The sequence below is a fragment of the Phragmites australis genome, chromosome 22 (genome assembly GCF_958298935.1).
Source record: "Phragmites australis chromosome 22, lpPhrAust1.1, whole genome shotgun sequence".
NCBI classification, from domain to species: domain Eukaryota; kingdom Viridiplantae; phylum Streptophyta; class Magnoliopsida; order Poales; family Poaceae; genus Phragmites; species Phragmites australis.
In genome coordinates this window covers 11,899,310-11,905,309 of record NC_084942.1, presented here as the reverse complement: position 1 = coordinate 11,905,309, position 6,000 = coordinate 11,899,310, and positions in this window count along the sequence as shown.

The following is a 6,000-nucleotide window of genomic DNA, read 5'->3' as shown; positions in this document are numbered from 1 at the left end:
ACATCTGAGTAAGGTTGTGGTGCTGCTCCCACGTTCCCAAGTAATAAAACATCACAAGAACTTAGTAGTAATCAATACAATGAAGCATGAATAGTGAGAAACGAGTTCATCTGGTGGTCTAATTATCGTGCACATGCTCTTGTAATTGGACCTTGTATGATTTGAGGATTATTAGCAGTATTGATCATACTCAAATGAGCCATGGGCCCATCACGCGGAAACCTTGAGTAAAAGCTCAACTTATCAAGGCCGATGCCACCGCTCCAAGTACTTGTGTCATAACCGGGCCAGCTAGCGACTCGGTTCTTGCATCGTCATCCCCCTCCTATTCAGCTCTGCCATCAGCGGATGGGGTTCGTGACGATGCGCTATCACCTCTGGTATCTCTTGGACCCATATTGCCCATGATGAAAACATCATCCGAGTTTGTAGCAGGGGCCCCCATGTTCTCGGCCTCTGGATCAGGCCCTCTGTGTTTGGGAAGCTGTCAAGCCCGCGATGGCTATTACCCCGAGTACAACTACTTAAAACAAGAATCGAGAAGGATTGAGGAACTTACTAGCAAGATCCTCGCTTGAGCATCAGGGTCCATATCTACGATGGGAGCCATGACATCTTTGCGACTAGAAGAAGGGATGGCCTCAAACAGCACCTTAACCTTCTTATTGGTGATGTCCGATGAGTACACTACAAGAAAAAGTAGTAGTCAATAAGGATAGATCTTGCAAACCCCTTGCATACAACTACTCAGTGTCGAGAAGTACCTATCTAACCATTTCAGGCCGGATCCAATCCACCTGGGAAAAGCCAAGCCCGTGTAATCATAGATTTCGGAGGACTAAGGTGGTGCTTGATGAAGTCTCAGGTGATGCCATACGCCATCAGACTCCTCTCCTTCTGGAGCATGATCTCCTTGATAAGATTTTGGTGAAGGGTAGTCATCACTGGTTCCTCTGTCTAAACGACCCTTGACTGTGAGGACCTGACCAAACAGTATTCGAACTAATCATCAGGTGGATCTTTAACATAATCACAACCTTGACGATTAATCAAAATACCGCTCTGGTAGTCCCAGCACGTGTTTTGTGCGCAAGGATCGGAACACATGCCTTCCAACATATTCATCACAACACAGTTTAATAAAGAGCAGGTAATTAAACATTTATACTACAAGTCTTTAAACATGCAGCTGTTTCCACAATTTACAACAAAAAGGAAACAACAACTACGCAGCGGAAGATAAACCTATACAACAAAAGCAGACGGTGCCACATGCCCTTAGGCACCGTCCCAAAAGTACCGAGTTCGGAGTAAAGTGTGCTACTCTTGCCTGCCACCTTGATCTGCAGGCACAAAGTAGCCGAACACCGCCTCTTCCTCATCGACCTATGAACCTGCAACAACTTAAGGGCAGCACCCTGAGTACGAAGGTACTCACAAGTCTTACACAGTATGGGTATATATATTCCCGACTCCAAGAATCATGCATTAAGCTGGTAGCAAGAATTAAACATGGTTAAGTTAATTAAGCGGTAAGCATCCTAGACATAGGTGTGCGGCATGCATCGCTCGGCGCGGCGATACTAAAACAACTCCCGGAGCAAACTAGTACCGCTTACAAGCCCGCCCGCTCACACTGTCGATGTTCATGCCCACAAAGCCACAACTGCGAAGGTATTTGGCTCGCCTTACCATTAGATCAGCATATGGTGAGTAAGGTAACTACTAAAGCCAACTACCCTGATGTCACACCCGGTTTAAAGACCAAAACCAGATGTAAACTATATGTATGCCAGGATCAGTTATTCATACATATAGCGACTTCATTAGTGTAACAGACACAGTGTTTCTTATTACAACGCTAGAATATTACAAAGTGACCACCCCCGGGTCTAAAGAAAAGAACACCACAGCGGAAAAAGGGAACGGCACAGCTCCAAACCAACAGGCAGCCGACCGAGAGGTTCCACAAGCCTAGAACTCGGCGCCATCCTCGGGGAAGTCATCCTCAGGAAAATCTTCAAATGCGTCACCTTCTGAAACAGCAAGCGTGAGTATTTCCAATACTCAACAAGTGGGGGAAAACAAATGAATCTACTATGGTGGCTTGAGACAAGGTTTTCCTAATCTAGGGTTTCATTTGCATAAAAGCTGGTTTTTAGCCCTGAACTACGGAAACAAATTTTTATTTTAACCGAGAAAAGATGTACCAAAGGTTTTCTTTAACCTCCGGGAATTCAACCCAATTCCCAGACCAAGAAAAACACCCACCCCGACTAATCATGCGAGGGTCCAGGCTGCTCATAACCGTGAGCACAGCTGAATATTCAGTTTGACACTCTGCAGAGTTTGTGCACTTTACCCACGAGTCGTGATCTTCTCTGTTGCCGGCACCTGATGGTACCTTACACACTTCCGGGGTGTGCGCCAAGAGATCACTACGAGGCTTTTCCAGAGAGTCTCCCAGAATGCACTTGCCCACTGAGGTTTCACCGCCGTACATAAGTGGAGTAACCCTCCACCCCAGAGGCCCCCTCTTGTGCCGGGTAGAATCGGGAAGTAACCCTTCCTTATCTACACATCCGATTGGCTCATACAACCCTGGGAGAACATCTAGTTACTAGGCCAAGCCGTACCATATTGGTCTTGTAGTTGCCTTGTTTGCCATGGGTGTTCGCTCCACGAACCGGTCCTTAAAATGGTCTGGGCAAGACCTCCAATAACCCCATAAGGGTATACTACCCAACAACCAAACAACCAACCATGTCGGGAAAAGTACCCCTTTCTTGCCCAGAACCCCAATTATCTCCGTTGTTAACTCCCTTAACAACATTAATTTTCCATGATATTCTTCCTATATCAATTTTTAGTTCATAACTCAAGATTTATCATCCTACACGCTACATGTTCATCTAAAGCATGGCTAAGCAAAAACATGATGATCTTGTATGGATAAAGCATCTACAACCAACACTAGTATTTGCTATACTACCCATTTTTGTAAAGCATCATGCATATTCTGAGAAAGACTACTTGATGTAAAACTGGGTTTGCAACATGGTCAAGACACTTGCCTTCGTCGAAGTGTTGCACAGGTCCCTCAAAATCTTCCTCTTGAAAGTTGCCGAACTCCTGGACTGAATCGTCTACACGAGCACACAATCTAACATGAGAACAGTACACCAAACATTCCTAAAACTAGAGAAAAACCCTATAAACAGATTCTACACGTCGCTACGAGAATATGAGCGCAAAGATCGCCTAAATCGGAGCTACGAGCAAAAAGTTATGAGATTTTGAAGATTAGGGGCTATTCTGCAAATTATTCTTATTACCAGAGATTAAAACCGATTATTTTTATACTGAAAACGGGTTTATTGCGCAATGCTGATGTCATAAACCGGACATCCATTATTTTGTGAAAAAAAAAGAGGGGCGGTGGACCGAGTCCACCGAGCGGTGGACCAGCCAAGATCCTTCGGTCCATGGTCCACCGAGGACCGATGGCTCTGGACGGCTACGGGCCGGCGGCGGGCGGTCGGGGGACGGCCGGAGTTGGCCGGGAACACGCGCCGGTGAGCGGGAGGCTCCGACGAGCGGCGGAAGAGAAGGAGGGAGGGGCGGCGAACTCACCCCGGGCGTCAAGGAGACCGGAGAGGCGCTGGGGTGGTCGGGCGACGACGAGTACTGCAACGGCGGTCGGCTAGGCGGCGGAAGGGGTGCTCCGGCGACCGAAAGACGACGGCAAACCGAGGAACCGACTCCGGAGGGTCCTGCGAAGATGATGAACGGGTCAATTTGGCCGGAGGCTATTCGGTCATGAAGAACGGTGTCGGCGGAGCTCCTCACCGGAGTTGGCAAAGAAGAGGACGGCGACGACGAATTCGGCGAGGAAAAAGAGTGGGAGCTAAAGCAAAATGCGAGGAACTTTGCCACGGAGAGAATAGGCGGCTTAAATAAAGGAGAGGGGGAGTAGGGTGGCCGGAATTGGAAGAGAAAGGGGCGGCAGCCATGGATTAATGGCCGACGGTTTTCCTTGCTTTAACCGCGCAATGGAGAGGGGAAATGAGGGGGCAATGGCCGGGGAAACTTGATGGGGCTTTAGGGCTCGGATCCGGCAGTTGTTGGGAGAGGAGAGGTCGCGCGAGGTGGGAAAACGGCCGACGGCCGTTGGAGCTTGGGCGCGGCCGGAGGAAGGAGAAGAGAAGCCATCGGCTTGGCTCGGCGCAGCCGGCTTCGGCTCGGGGCTCAGCGGGCCCACACGGCAGCGAGAGCGGGCGCTGGCTCAGGACTCCGGTGGGCCGGCTCGGGGAAAGGGGAGGTCGGCGGCCCACGCGGGAGGGAAGGAGAAGGGGGAGGGGGGTTTGGGCCGAGGGAGAAGGAGGATTCGGCCCGAGAGCGCTTTCTGATTTTACAAAACTTTTTCCAATTGAATTTCAACAAAATTTTCCAATGGGGTTTTAAAGCGGCGAAACCTAGCGAAATTTTGCAAACTTTTTCAACCCAATAAAACCTTATTGCATCTACAACGGCATGAATGCAATCAAACAATTATCCTAGGCCATGTTAATTTTAGAAATTAATTTCCTATTGAGCTAAGTTGCAACACCTGAGTTAATTCTAAGAAAGTTTTAAATTATTGCAAAAATTTGAATTTTTGGGTGTTACAAACCTACCCCCCTTAGGATGAATCTCGCCCTCGAGATTCGGGTTGATCTTCAAATAACTGCGGGAATTCTGCCTTCAGATCATCTTCTCGCTCCCAGGTTGCCTCATCTTCCGAGTGATGACTCCATTGAACCTTGCACATTCTAATAGCCTTTCTTCTCGTTGTTCGCTCTGCAGTATCCAGAATTCTGATAGGATATTCTGCATAGGTCAGGTCTTCCTTTGGGTCCACTTCTTCCAGGGACAACTGTTCTTCTGGCATCCTTAAACATTTCTTTAATTGAGACACATGAAATACACCATGCACGTCAGCCAGTGCAGATGGCAGTTCCAACTGATAGGCTACCTCTCCACGTCTAGCGATTATCTTGAATGGTCCAATGTACCTAGGTGCCAATTTTCCTTTGACCTTGAACCTGCGGAGGCCTCTGATAGGCGAGACTTTCAAATACACCATATCCCCCACTTCAAAGGTCAATCCTCTCCGTCGATTATCCGCATAACTCTTTTGTCGGGACTGTGCGGCCTTCAAGTTTTCCCGTATGGCCTGAACCTGTTCTTCTGCTCTTCTAAGAATTTCTGGCCCAAACACCTGGCTTTCTCCAGTTTCGTTCCAATACAGCGGAGTTCTGCACCTTCTACCATACAAAGCTTCATATGGAGACATTTTGAGGCTGGCTTGGTAGCTGTTATTGTAAGAAAACTCTGCATATGGTAAGCTTTTATCCCAACTCTGCTTGTACTTCAAGGCGCAGGCTCTTAACATATCTTCCAACACTTGGTTGGTCCTCTCTGTCTGCCCATCGGTTTGGGGGTGATATGCGGAACTGAAGTTCAGTTTAGTGTCCAAGGATTCGTGTAGTTTCTGCCAGAAGCGAGAGGTAAATTGGGTACCTCTGTCCGACACAATCCTTTTGGGTACCCCATGTAGACACACAATTCTTGACATATACAACTCGGCAAGTTTCGCACTTGAATATGTTGTCTTGACTGGGATAAAATGTGCAACCTTCGTTAAGCGATCCACCACTACCCAGATAGAATCGTAGCCTGCTTGAGTGCGGGGTAACCCGACGATGAAATCCATACCAATTTCTTCCCACTTCCACTCTGGAACTTTCAAGGGTTGCAATAATCCTGCTGGCCTTTGATGTTCTGCCTTTACTCTCTGACAGGTGTCGCACAAAGCCACATATTCTGCAACATCTCTCTTCATACCATACCACCAATAATACTCTTTCAGATCCTGATACATCTTAGTGCTCCCGGGGTGAATGGAATGTGCAGAATCGTGTGCTTCTCGCAAAATTAAATCCTTCAAAACTTTCTGGT